The sequence below is a fragment of the Chiloscyllium plagiosum genome, unplaced genomic scaffold, assembly GCF_037043375.1.
Source record: "Chiloscyllium plagiosum isolate Xiang-an unplaced genomic scaffold, Cpla_swu_hap1 HiC_scaffold_28, whole genome shotgun sequence".
NCBI classification, from domain to species: domain Eukaryota; kingdom Metazoa; phylum Chordata; class Chondrichthyes; order Orectolobiformes; family Hemiscylliidae; genus Chiloscyllium; species Chiloscyllium plagiosum.
The window spans coordinates 26,966,470-26,981,300 of NW_028270166.1; the positions used below are offsets into that span (position 1 = coordinate 26,966,470).

Consider the following 14,831-nt stretch of genomic DNA (forward strand, 5'->3'; position numbering starts at 1 on the left):
ATAAAAGCTAACACATCATATGCCTTCTTAACAACCCTATCAACCTGCGCGGAAATTTCCAAGGACCTAAGTACCTGGACACTGAGATCTCTCTGCTCTACACTACCAAGAATCTTACCATTAGCCCAGAACGCTGCATTCCTATTACTCCTTCCAAAATGAATCACTTCACACTTTTCCACATTAAAGTTCATTTGCCACCTCTCAGCCCAACTCTGCAGCTTATCTTTGCCCCTCTGTAACCTACAACATCCTTCTTCACTATCCACAAGTCTACTGACCTTAGGGTCATCCGCAAATTTATGAAGTCATCCTTCTACACCCTTATCCAGAACATTTATAAAGATGACAAACAGCATTGGACCCAAAACAGATCCTTGTGGTACACCACTAGTAACTGAAATCCAGGTTGATTTCCCATCAACCACCAGCTAAATATTTCCCATCAACCACGTTCAGCTAGCCAATTTCTGATTCAAACCGCTAAATCACCCTCAAGCTCATGCCTCCGTATTTGTGTAATAGCTTACCATGGGGAAACTTATCAAATGCCTTACTGAGATCCATATACACAACATCAACCTCTTTACCCTCATCCACCTGCTTGATCACCTTCTCAAAGAACTCAATAAGGTTTGTGAGGCACAACCTACTCTTCACAAAACTGTGTTGACTATCCCCAATCAATGTATTCCTTTCTAGATGGTTATAAATCCTATCTCTTATAACACTCCAACACTTTACCAACAACCGAAGTAGAGCTCACTGGTCTATTATTACCAGGCTGCTGGAACCGATGCCAGAGTTAAGGCTGGAGAGGTGGGGTAGCAAACGGGAAAGGTGGTAAAAGTGGAGAGGTGCTGGTGAGGGGAAGAGTGGAAGAGAATCCTTGGGAGGAAAGTGCACTCTAATTGATCCAACATGCCCTTATGGTGGCACTCCTTCTTGCCCATCACCAACTGGTATGGTGGCAGTTATCAGACATTTGGCATAGCCTCTCACACTACAGGTTAACTCACAGCAGGAAGGAGAATGAGGACCTTGTGTAGCCTTTGCCTCATCACATCCCTTTACACATTCATCTGCCATGGCAAACTCCTCTAAGCCCTCTGTTTCTTCCTCTCCTGCTGACCCAACCATTACCCTTCCACCGACACACTAACTCAATTGGCAGAACTGGTCCTCACCCCGACAACTTCTCCTTCTAATTCTCCCACTTCCGTCAGACCAAAGGAGTAGCCATGAACACCTGAATAGGTCCTAGCTATGCCTGCCTCTTCGGAACAGTTCATCTTCAGCTGTTACACCACCACCATTCTCCACCTTTTCCTCTGCTACAATGATGACCATACCAGTGCCACCTTGTGCTCCCACAAGGAGGTGGAACAGTTCTTTAACTTCACTAATACCTTCCACCCTGACCTTAAATTCACCTGGCCAATCTCGGACACCTTCCTCCCCTTCCTGGACCTGTCCGTCTCCATCTCCGGTGACCGACTCAATACAGATATCTATTTCAAACCTACTAACTCCCACAGCTACCGGCACTACACCTTCTCCCACTCCCCTCCTGTAAAAATGCAATCCCTTATTCTCAATTCCTCCGCCTCCACCACATCTGCTCCCAGGAGGAGTAATTCCACTCCAGGACATCCCAGATGACCTCCTATTTCACAATTCCTCTCCCACGTGATCAAACCCACCCTCCAGTGCATCTCCCCAATTCCCACACCTCTGCCCTTTAATCCCACCCCTCCATCCACATAAGAATAGAAACCCCTGGTCCTGACCTTCCACCCCATTAATCTCCAGATACAACGCATTATCCTCCACCATTTCCACCACCTACAATCAGATCCCAGCACCAGAGATATATTTCCGTCCCCACCCCTAACAGCATTCTGCAGAGATGATTCCCTCCACAATTCTCTCGTTAGATCCATGTTTCCTTCAAACCCATTCTCCACTGCCAGCACCTTCCCTTGACACCACAAGAGCTGTAAAACCTGTGCCCACACTTCCCCCCCTCACCTCCATCCAAGGCCCCAAAAGTTTCCTTTCATATCTGGCAGAGAATTTTCTGCACATCCAAACACCTCATCTTCTGTGTCCATTGCTCTTGATGTGGTCCCCTCAACATCGAAGAGACAGGACGCCAACTTGCAGAGCATTTCAGGGAACATCTCTGGGACACACGCAACAAACAGTTAAAAACAATGACTGCAGATGTTGGAAACCAGATTCTGGATTAGAGTGGTGCTGAAAAAGCACAGCAGTTCAGACAGCATCCAAGGAGCAGGAAAGTCAATGTTTCGGGCAAAAGCCCTTCATCAGGAATACGCAACAAACAGCCCCACCACCCAGTGGCCAATCACTTCAACTCCCCATCCCACTCAGCCAAGGACATGCAAGTGCTGGGCCTCCTCTACCACAAAATCCTAGCTAGAAGAATGCCTCATCTTTGCCTTGGGACATTTCAACAACACAGCATCAACATCGACTTCACTAGTTTCCAAGTCTCTCCTCCCCCCAACTCATCCTAGATCCAACCCTTCAACTCAGCACCACCCTCTTGAACTGTCCCATTTATCTATCTTCCTTCCCACCTACCCACTCCACCATCGCCATCCACCTACCACAATGTCCTTCCCAGCGACCTTCCTCCTAGCCTCACCTCCACCCTTCTATTTATCTCTCATCCCCCTTCCCCCTTTCACATTCCTGATGAAGGATTAATGCTCGAAACGTCAATTGTCCTGTTCCTCGGATGCTGCCTGACCTGCTGTGCAATAAGAGGGGATTTTAGGCTGAGGGGTGCCTCTTAATGACTGTGCCATCTTTTGTAAACTTGGAGCAATGTGAGCAGTTTGGCGGCTGGCCCAGTGCCCTGGTATTTATGGCCCTCCCATTTGCCGACACATTGCTGAGAGATCACTATGGAATTCAGTTCTCGAAGTGGGAGCTGCTCCAAATTTCCAGAATTTCAGACTATATTGACGGAATGTATATTGACGGAAATAAAAGGCTTTGCATATGTTTCTATTAGAAACTTAGGATCTGCGTGAAACAGAACGAAAGAACCTGTATTTGTTTAGCCCCGTTCATCGCCTCAGGAAATCCCAAAGTGTTATACAGCTAATGAGGTATTTACAGCAGTGTAATTACTCCTACATTCAGGAAACACAGTGGCCAAACTGTACACAGCAAGCTTCCACACACAGAAAGGTGGTAGTGAATAATGATCTGTTTTTAATTAAAGGATAAATATTGACTCGGACACTGGGGAATAACTGCCATATTGGTCTCTGAGTCAATGTTCTAGGTTTGTTTATCTCTCTCTCAGGTAGCAGATAGAGTCCTAGTTTAATAAGTCGTTCAAAAGAATAACATTGCAGCATTTACTCAGCACTGGCAATGAGTGTCAGGCTGAATTTGTTTGTGCCCAAATCTCTAAGTGTGAGTTGAGCCTATAATCTTCTGACCGAGAAGCATGAGGACTATCAGCTAACATGATTGATACCAAGACCTGAGCACAACTAAACAGGGCTGAAATATGTATCTGTCTGAATTGCAGCATGGCATGCAGCCTAAGATATACTGAATGATAACCTGGTATATTGCAAATAAATGAAATGCTTTAGTTTTACTTAAACCTGTAATATTCCATTCTAGGTTGGTAGCAAATAAAGGGGTCCAGCATTGTCTTGAATCATAGATGAAATAAAGATCAAGATTACATCCATTACTTACATTGCATTCTGGTTCCAAATTTCAGTGATGCCAACTGACAGCAGATGGGTGGAATCGGTTTGGGAGTGGAAGGCATAAAATTCTCACTTCTTTTATAGCCTGGGATCCACGTTCACCTCAGACTGATAGGGAAAAGGCTTCAGGAGTACATGCAGAGGTCTTCTTGGCCAGGTAATCTCCAGAGTACAAGCTGCCAAATTCAAATTAAACTTCTGATAAAGGTGATAAATTTCATAATTTCTCAATTGTTTAAACTCGTCCTCATTTAAGTTGGTTTAAGCTTTGTTCCCCTGAAGCTCAAATACAATATTTTGCTGCTGTTGATCTCCTGATTGGTGCTAAAGATCTGATGATGATGTTCAGAAAATGAAGTAATGATTGTAAGATTTGGTCCAATAATTTTCAATTGTTTTCTCTTTAATATAAAGTTCAGTGGAAAATTACAAATGGAAACTATTTTCAAATATAATAAACAGATACATAGTGGAAAGACATATTTTCAAAATGAATGGATTTTATTCAGTTCCCTTTCTCTTATGTTCTAGGAAAAGGGTCTTGCCTCATGGTTTCTGCTGCAGTGCTGCAGAGTGAACTGGCAGCAGGAGCATGTACCCAAAATACAGGGATCATTCTGCGCAATGTGACAATTCACTAATGATCTCGTAAACTGCAGACAAACTACAAACATTGGAAAGTGTGTTGGAGATTGCAATTCAATGTTTAATTGAGGTTTTATGGCCTGAAAGAATAAAATGAATCGTAATAATATTAATCAATTGATGTTCCCAGCATCTCTGAACCAGAATCAAATGTTTCCTGAGTCTCGAGCCTGTGGATGTATGATATGAAATGAATAAAGATGAGATACTTATCCAATTAGATATGTTTAACCCTTTATGTTTGGAGAAAAAAGACATTGGCTTGTAAAAACAGAAATATGCTACAAATCAAATTACAAAGCATATTCATGCAAAAAAAAAGTATTGCTGAACATTATATATACAGCAAAAGCACAAAAGACATGAAATGTGTTTATTTGTATTCAAGGTAGCACACAGATGCGTGACTGTGGAGAAATGATGTAATTGCAGCTCATCTTCATCCTGATGTAAACAGAGAGTGAGCTTCCATGGAGACTGACACTTTAACTGGTTAGCATTTCAAAATGGAATGGATTCCAATTGTCACTTATCTCACCCTCCACCCCCGCCACCCCCAACCATATTTTAACTGTAATTGTGGAGAAAGATACAAGAAATCTAACAATAAGTGGTCTTGGATCTGAATGTTATATATTTCCACTTGTCAATCCTCCAGTTAATAAGCTGAATTTCCTTATATATGTTATATTTTCATGTTCTGTGGACTAAGTTTTGAATTGAAAGTGCAGATTAGGTATTTTAATATTCGTTCAAACATCTGTTTGATCCACTTCCTTTATGGTTGATTGTGTGTCTAGTATCTGCTATTGCAATGTATTTATTCTTTGGATTATTAGGAACTTACAAAGTGAACAAGCCTGGGTACAAAGACATACCCCGTTTTTATATTCAATTGAGTAAGTATTTTGTGTCCAGTATTCTACTTTACTATCCTTGTAGAGTTAATCGTTTTTCTGTTTTGTACTTGCATTTAATCTTTGTATTTATCAAGAAGCCAAATATTATTCAATTATCTGTTATGGAAGACATTTCATCATCACTCTGCAGCCTTCATTTCCTGCTCCTCATCATCTTTCACTGTATTCTGTCCTACATTGTCCTTGCTCAAAGTATCAGCCATGTTAACTATTCTCCTATCACTGGCATATATTTAATTCCTGAAATGAAAAGTGTATAGGATTTTCCTCAGTTGTAAATGTCAATGTAAAACAATATATAAGTCTGTTTTTGGCTCCAATTAAGCGCTACTGCAAAAAATTACATGCAGTACAATGTAAAGAAAGGGGAAATGATATAGAAATATTCTATTGTATGGGTTTTATTAATTTTAGAAACTTACAAATGTATTCTGAGATATGGATTACATTGAATACTTGTAATTTGAACTTAATTTTAAGAGAACAAACAATAACTTTTGTTATTAATGGAGGAAAATGTACCATGTTTATTTTGCTGTTTATCAATAACAGAACGCAAGTTTTATTTTGAACGGAGTTTTGAGTTCTTTCTTTTGCATGAAATGTAAAAAAAAGTGTTAATGGGGTTAATAGCTTGAAGATAAAATAGATTATGAAATTATAGCAAAATTAAAAGGACACTGAACTTGATAAAAGAAAACTAATTGCTATCCTCTATTTAATTTTTTGGAAAAGAAATGCTTACAAAAATTGACACATAAACTTTCACTTTAATTGCTAGAGTTTACTGCTTTGTGTAATTCACTGAAGGTTCCAGTTAGAGTCATAGACTCATAGAGATGTACAGCATGAAAACAGACCCTTCGATCCAATTTGTCCATACCAACCAGATCCCAACCCAATCTAGTCCCACCTGCCAGCAACCAGCCCATATTCCTCCAAACCCTTCCTATTCATATACCATCCAGATGTCTTTTAAATGTTGCAATTGCACCAGTCTCCACCACTTCCTCTGGCATCTCATTGCATAAATGTACCACCCTCTGTATGAAAAAGTCGCCCCTTAAGTCTCTTTTATATTCTTCCCCTCTTACCCTAAACCCTGCCCTCTCGTTCTGGACTCATCCACCCCAAGGAAAAGACCTTGTCTATTTACCCTATCCATTTTCCTCATGATTTTATAAACCTCGGCAAGGTCACCCCTTAGCCTCCGACAGTCCAAAGAAAAGAGCCCCAGCCTACGCAGCCTCTCCCTATAGCTCAAACCCTCCAATCTTGTCAATATCCTTGTAAATCTTTTCTGAACCCTTTCAAGTTTCACAACGTCCTTCCAATAGGAAGGAGACCAGAATTGCATGCAATATTCCAAAAATGGCCTAATAAATGTCCTGTACTGCCACAACATGACCTCCCAACTCCTATACAAGAAGTTATTTTATACCAAAAACTGGAAAAACAATGGAATGTGTCAAAGGAAGAACTGTACACAGAGTTAACATAGCTCAGAGCGAGGGATGATACTTGATCAAAGTATTTTACTCTTTTGATGAAATGATCACCCAAGTTGACAATGAAAAGTTATGTCACATTAGTCAGCTGTTACATCACGAACACTAGAAGCATATTTTGCCTTGATTTCATTGAATGGTGGAACAGGCTCAATGGGCTGAAAGGCCTACTCCTGTTCCTATGTCTATGATCCCTTAAACACAGAATGTGAAGATTTCTTATCTTAGCTGCAGAAATTTTGCCAATGATTTTCAATTTTATGGCTCATACTTCTGAGAGGATAGCTTTTGTCCATCTACATGAAAATTTCTAATTTTCTTCAAATGCCTTATTAAGCTATATCTTAATGTCTCTATTTCATTGAAGAACCGAAAGGTCTGTTTCTGTGCTGTATAACTCTATGACTCGAGAAGAATAACTTCCCAGTTCTCCTCATAAATGGAGTCACTCATCTGATAATCTCCTTTGTTTCCTTTCATATATTTTACATCTTTCCTGAAGTGCAATGTCTAGAATTGTCTACAATAATCCAGCTGAGGCATATCCTGTGACCAATAATATTCTGGCATGATTGAATTCTTTGATGAGTAACAGGAGAAAGTTGATGAAGGTAGAATGCAAACACTTGACCTGACAGTCATTAAAATGGCTTTTAATGTTTTACATGACATTGACATTGGCTTAAACTACCCAATCAAAACAAAAGAATGGTAAATTGTGTAGCCTGATCAAGTCCAGCTAGATGATTCCTCTCTGTAACTTTGAAGAGAAACTCAAAAACAGCTACATTTTACTCAGAAAAGTTCCTCAGAAAGCAGGTTGCCAATACTTGCTCAGAATTCTATCATTGAAATTTGCTCACAGAAAACATGTCCCATTTGACTAATGCAAAAGCAAGATCCTGTAAAAAGACAGAACATGCACCTCTCATCTTCACAAAATATTGCAAACTGTTGCATATTAGAGGACAAATCTAAAAATCACATGACACCAGGTTATAGTCCAACAGGTTCATTTGGAAGTATAAGCTTTCGGAATGCTGCCCTTTCGTCTAGCTACCTGACAAAGGAGCAGCCCTCCAAAAGCTTATACTTCCAAATGAACCTGTTGGATTATAACCTGGTGTCATGTGATTTTTAACTTTGAGAGAAAGAACTGCAGATGCTGGAGATCAGACTCGAAGAGTTTGGTGCTGGAAAAGCACAGCCCCTCATCAGGAATCCTGATGAAGAACTTTTGCTCGAAATGTCGATTCTCCTGCTCCTCGGATGCTGCCTGACCGGCTGTGCTTTTCCAGCATCACACTCTCAACTCTGATTTCTAACTTTGTTCACCCCAGTCCAACACTGGCACCTCTACAACACATTTGTGGAACACTGTTAAAGCATCTTTTCTGAAGTCATACTGTTTTTCTTAGATTATGGGCTGGAGTCATCAGAGGAACTTTTAAAAGCTGAACATGATTTCAGCATAGTTGAAGAAATGAGCTTTTCCTGAACAATTCTTCAGTCAATGAATCTATTAGAGGTGTAACCTTGCTATATTTTTAATTTTTAAAGCTATTACATGTTCTACAAAAAGTGGTTCTATCCAAACCTCAAGGTGATTGCATTTTTAATTAGCTAACTGATGGGTGGGAATTTGTGGATGGTTCAAACACCAGCAGGGGAGCTATCTGATGTGACAGCAGCCCAGATTATAAACCTGCTTATTATGAGATATGCATTAAACAGTGACAGAGAAATAGCCGACTATCTAGGTAAGGTTTACTGCCTAATTTAAGACTGGACAGCAGGACGGTGAAAGAGAGCCTTTGATAGGAGTAATGTATGCTGAATGCTCTCTTATTTACTCAGACTGTCTAATAAATAGGTTGACACTGGGATACAGCTCAGGGTTTTCAAGGAACGTTCACCTTTGAAACCTTCCTCGAGGGAAAACTTGGTAAAAGAAACATTCCCCTCAATCAGTGAAGAAAGCATAAAAAGATTGAACTTTAGTTTGAAATCACAACAGACCAAGTCAATCATGTATCTGATTTGCTGGAGTACTTTGTATTAGATGTCTCAGCCAGAAATCTGTCAGAATCATAGACAACTAATTCTGTCTGCCTCCAGACCTGTGTGTGCTTCAGTGGTCAAAAGGAAATTGAAAAAAAAATCTCCTGTTCTATCTTTCACCCGAGGGCCAGCTGATTAAACTTTTAAGAGCACCATTAGATGGGAAATCAGTGCTATCTCCTTGGAAACAAGTAGGAGCATTCTTTAACTGTATGATTCTCGCCTAGCTGTGTACTGCCACCGTCCTGAGATGAAGAAGCTTGTGTTTTTCATTGATCCTCTAAACAATGCCGTCAGGAGTTCCAAACACCTGGCAGAACCAACCATGATGGGTAAGGTTGGAGCAAAGGAACCAGGCAAACTGCAATCCAAGACAAGCCCTCAATGGCAACCCAGGCAGAAGATATTTGTGTGATATCAATAGCTGTGATGGAGGAAGAAGACTGCAGCAGTATGGAGATCCCTAGTCTTCGGGATTCCCTTGCCATTGGAACTGAGTCTACCTTCTGTCAAGGATGTGTGTCTGCTGATGTTAAACCGTCTTACCATGTTAGAAGTTGTCCTGCACAAGGCGTCTACCCAGAGAAATTCAAACCCCTTCACACACACAACACAAGCTCTCCAGTGATCAGCAAAAGGTGACAGGGGCAGGATTGTGAGATCTGGAAGCCTCTTAACTTTGGACTGGCACAAAGCTGGTGGAGTTTGAGTCAGTCATTTCCCTCTTGGAACAGGGACAGGAGAGGGCTTCAGCAGCTTTCTTCACAACTCGTCAGAATCCACCCTGCTGAGTCTGCGTATGGAAAGGGCGAAGAAAAGATGCCCTAAAATTAGTCTTCTTCCACCACTAATCCGACTGGAAAACTGGGTCCAGCAAGTCCATCTATCGGTGCTCAGAAAACCAAGTGAAATTCAGTCTCATGGGCAAAGAGCAGAACAGTGGTCTGGAATGAAGAACAGCCCTTTATGCTCAAGGACTCAGACATTTCAACATTGATCTCACTGCTCTGCAGGAGCCTCAAAGAGAAGGCAAAGGGCAGCTGTGGTGAGTTAAGAGTGATCCCTTGACATCAAGGCCAAATTCAACCAAGTGGGGCATCAAGGAGCCCTAGCAAAACTGGAATCAATGGGTATCGGGGGCAAACTCTCCACTGATTGGAGTGATCCCTGGCATAAGAGATGATGATTGTGGTTGCTGAAGATCAGTCATTTCAGCTTCAGGACATCTCTGCAGAAGTTCCTCAGAGTAGTGTCCTCGACCCACCATTCTTCAGCTGCTTCATCAATGACCTTCCATCCATCATAAGGTCAGAAGTGGGGATGTTCACCAATGATTCAGCACCATTTGCAACTCTTCAGATACTGAAACAGTCCATGTTGAAATGCAACAAGATTATAGACCATATCCAGGCTTGGGCTGACAAGTGGCAAGTAACATTCATACCACACAAATGTCAGGCAATGGCGATCCTTGGCAAGAGACCAACCTAACCATCAGCCCTTGACATTCTATGGTATTACCATCACTGAGTCTGCTACTATCAATAGACTTGGGATTACCATTGACCAGAAACTCTACTAGACTCACCGTATAAATACAGGGCCTACAAGAGCAGGTCAGAGGCTACGAATACTGCGAAAACTAACTCACCTCTGACCCTCCAAATCTTGTCCATCATCAACATGACACAAGTCAGGAGTGGGATGGAATACTCCCCACTTGCCTGGATGGGTGTAGTCCCAACAACATTCAGTAAACCTGGGACCATCCAGGACAAAGCGGCCTTCTTGATTGGCACTACATCCACAAATATCCATGCCCTCCATCAATGCTCAGTAGCAGCAGTGTGTACCATCTATAAGATGTACTGCAGAAATTCACCAAAGATCTTCAGACAGCACCTGCCAAACCCAAGGCCAATTCGGTGAGAAAGACAAGGGCAGGAGATACACGGGAATACCACCACCTGCAAATTCCGCTTCAAGCCAGTCACCATCCTGACTTGGAAATTTATTGCTGTTTCTTCACTTTTACTGGGTCAAAATCCTGGAATTCCTTCCCTGAGAGTACTGTGGGTCAACCTACAGCAGATGGACTGCAACGGTTCAAGAAGGCAGCTCAGCATTATCTTCTCAAAGGCAACTCGGGATGGGCAATAAATGTTGGCCCAGCCAGTGAAGGCCATGACCCACAAATGAATTAAATTAAAAGCTAAGAGAAGGAGGTGATTGCATCTTCTTCAGAAAAGGAAAGCCCAAGGAATAACAGGAACACATGGTACTAGATTCACAATGAAGAACAAACTCATCAATTGACTCTCAGAGCTCCCTGTTTGCATCACCAATTGCCTCATGACTGTCCGTTTACATCTTGCCATGAATCAGCAGGCAAATGTACTGAGTGCCTCTACCCCAATTCTGGATGCCACAGATCAGTCTAAGGAAAGATTCTAACTCTCAATTATGGAAAGGAATTATCAGAAAGGAATGTTAACATTCTTCATCTGACCAAGAAAAAGTTTCCCAATGATGTGGATATTATCTACAGGATGGACAGAAAGATTTTCAACCACTACTGGTTGAAGTCCAAGAAGAAAATGGACCAACCTCACCTGTTGAACTTCAGTATGTGGATGACAGCGTCATCTCTACACTCTTGGAAGACAATCTTCAATCTTCAGTTAATACCTTCACCTCAAGATGACTCAAATAATTTATCAATCTGTCTCAGATTAAACTCTGGCCCATATCTCCATTAAAATCAAAAGACAAATCCTCCTAAATATGATACATTTCTCATACTGGGAAAGCCATCTCTCATCCAAGGCTGGGGATTCAATATCATATCCAATGTGCAAGCACTGCTTTCAGATTCTTAATGATGCAAGTCATCAATGATTATGACATCTGTGCTAATAGCAAGATCCTTGTGTATAAAGCAGTCAGCCATCAGATTCTTCTATCTGGCTCCAAATGCTGGAATACATAGAGACATGACCTCAAGTCTCTTGAGAAATGTCATCAACATTGTCAACATCAACATGTAGATTCTCTACAATCTGCTGCAAGCACAGGCGTACTAACATCAGCATCTTCGAAACTGCTAATAGCATCAGCATCAATGTCCTAATCATTCAAAATCAAATCCACTAGGTCGGCCATGTGCTTAGGGCGTCTGAGTTCCAAGTACCAAAGCAAATCTTCTTCACCCAGCTCAAGGAAGGCAATGAGAGAAGGACAAAGGATGTGTTTCAAAGACTCCCTGAAGGCCTCCCTCAAATCTTGGATTGACTCACCTTTATTTTTGTTTGAGTTAACTAAGGAATTATGTGCTGTGAAGAAGAAATATAATACTTGTGATTGAGCAAGACAGTGTTAAAAACAGAGAGAGTTGATTACCACAACTCACTCAGTGATAACACATTACAGTCCTATTTACTGTGCCCAGTTGAATGGCTGCATGTAACACTCTGTCTATTAATTGATGTTCAATTTGCATTGAGTCTGACTCATGTTTAAGTAAAGTTAGAAAAAAATGGACACATCTTGTAATGACTTCATTCCATTGTTATTTAGTAAAGTTATTTGTTTTGGTTTATAGATCTCAATAAGGATCATGATTTGTTGAATGAACATAAGTTCATCTTCTAATGATCTATCCTCTGAGGAAAGGCTCAGTCTATATAGGTAATATTTTGTGCATTTAATCACATGATCCAATATTGTGTTTACTTTGCAAATTAGTAGCATATGAAATGTTGCTTGTACTTTCCACACATAAGTGATTTCTCTGATCCACCTGACTGTCACATTCTTTACAATACAATTATACTTGCAGTGCTGAATAAAAGTGATATGTATTACCTGCCATCTCTCAATAATGAGCATCATCTGTCTTTCGGACATTTACTTGCTCATTCTTTTTAGGGTGCTTCATAATATTCACTCCTCACAACTTTGGGCTTTCCTACAGAAATTGATGTTATCCTTGTTAATAAACATTCTACCTCTTGATTTCTCCTGTGATTCAGAATCAGGTTCATTAATGAACACTCTGAACTACAAGCACCCAGAGCAGTTCCCTTGGGGGCTGTGTTAGCTACTTAAATTGGCTGCTTGCATTTTGTCAGTTTGCTTGAAATGAAAGGCATTGCCATTCTAAAGATAGTATGTAGACTGAACTACTGAAATACAGATATCAGGCTCAATAAGGCCTGTTGTTTTTAGAATCGTATTGCGCATATATAAAATGAGAAGACGGGTAGGTATCAAGGCTATTATTTGCTTTAATGTAGAATTTAAAATTTTTAAATATAACTAATTATAACAGTAATATATTTGATTTTTGAGAAAAGTCTGTCTTAGCTTTGAAAACCTAATTCAATGTCCAAATACTAAATTAATGGATTCCTGTTCAGAAAGCTTCAGTTAGAATTCTGACCTTGACTGATATTCATACTCAGATAAACTCTTACAGCTAGCTTTTAAAATTCACAACACGGCTTTTCGATTATGGTGCACTCACTGTTGATTAACATGGAAAATTGCTAATGATGGTCACTGAAAATTCGGAGGCTGGGATCATCTTGTCCTTGTCTGACTGTGCGATGACATATTGAAGGTGGGATTGAGATTTGTTTGAAAGGACATCAAACTTAGTAAAAATCCCAAAATACTAAACTGCATTTTTAATTAGTTTTTTTCAGGTTTTCAGGTTTTTAGGCAGAGGTAAATGACATCTTACTTGTTCCCGTGAGATTAATATCAGGGATACATTCATCGGCATTCTGAGCAAAGCAGAACACATCTTAATCCGAAATCAATTGAGCCCCAGCAAAGTGTTTGACTAGCTTACAAATGAAGGGCGAATGAAGGAGTAATATAAACTTCAGAAACAGCAGGCTAGAAATTGCAATATTAGTACTTCGGGAACAATTTTAGCTGAGAGTTTTACAAACACAGTGTAATGGCAAAAGTCAATTGGACCTCCGATAAATTTATTCAACATTTGAATGGTAATATTAAATAAAACCCCAGAAATTCAGGAACGGATGTGTGGGGAGGAGAGGGAGATAAAGGTTTTGAAGAAGAATAATTACTCTGCTCAAAATGGGAAACTCTGGGGATCCTAAGAATTTGGGCCCTCCCTGGAGCTCATTATTATAAAGCTGGCATTACTCAATAGCCCTGCTGACTATGGAAGTGAAAGAAAGAGTTGACCAGGGCTCAATGTGTTTTGATTGAGTAGGTGGAGGGAGTTCAGGGATCAAGAGACACGGTGGCACGTTTGAGATGGGGAGAGTCAATCAGGGGTCTGTTTCAGAAAGGTCAGAAGTGGTGTACATAGGAGAAGGGCTTTAGAGATGCTACACTGAATATAGAGATGATGGACCCATTATCTAGTACTGCTGGAGCTACCAGTCTGAGGGCAGAACTTCCTCACACTAAGCAGTGGAAGTCCCACTCCCACCCACTTGTGCCTGTTTTGGGTGGTGGGTGAGCTTCTTCTAGGCATCTCAGCTGGTAGTCAGCTTCCTCACTGAGGGCAGAAGGAAAACATGCTACCATCCTTTCCCCCTGTCCCCTCTTTGTCCCTTCTCAGAAAATGCAGCCCCATGTTTGTACGAGAACCTGAATCGGACATTAAGCTTCTGATGAGAGAATGTTAGTACTTAACAGCCACTGCAAGTGTGAGTAAAGAGCATCTTGATTGTCCTCTCATAAAATTGCAGTCAGATTATTTCCAGTCACATTTGGACTACCATTATCTGGCCTTTCTAAAGGTTGATGATGTGGCATTGCATGATACAATTTCTGGGCAGAGATAATTTCTAAGTTTGTATTTCTGGTGCTGTTCAACACTTTGGTGAATGCACCTGCTACAGTAATCTTCAGTTTACCATTTAACCTATCCATTGCCCAATCATCTTAAT

General features: G+C 40.8%; 1 protein-coding gene across 5 annotated transcripts in view; it reads right to left on the reverse strand.

Moving 5' to 3' along the window:
• Positions 1-14,831, reverse strand: part of LOC122565300 (leucine-rich repeat and immunoglobulin-like domain-containing nogo receptor-interacting protein 2) — a 173,723-nt gene that overhangs the window by 73,537 nt on the left and 85,355 nt on the right. For 3 of the 5 annotated variants that reach the window (XM_043721111.2, XM_087976067.1, XM_043721112.2), the window contains exon 2: positions 3,751-3,940. The exons of the other annotated variants lie outside the window; for them this stretch is intronic. The gene's annotated coding sequence lies outside the window, so the exon portion shown is untranslated. The remainder of the gene's footprint in view (positions 1-3,750; positions 3,941-14,831) is intronic. 5 annotated transcript variants of the gene reach the window in all.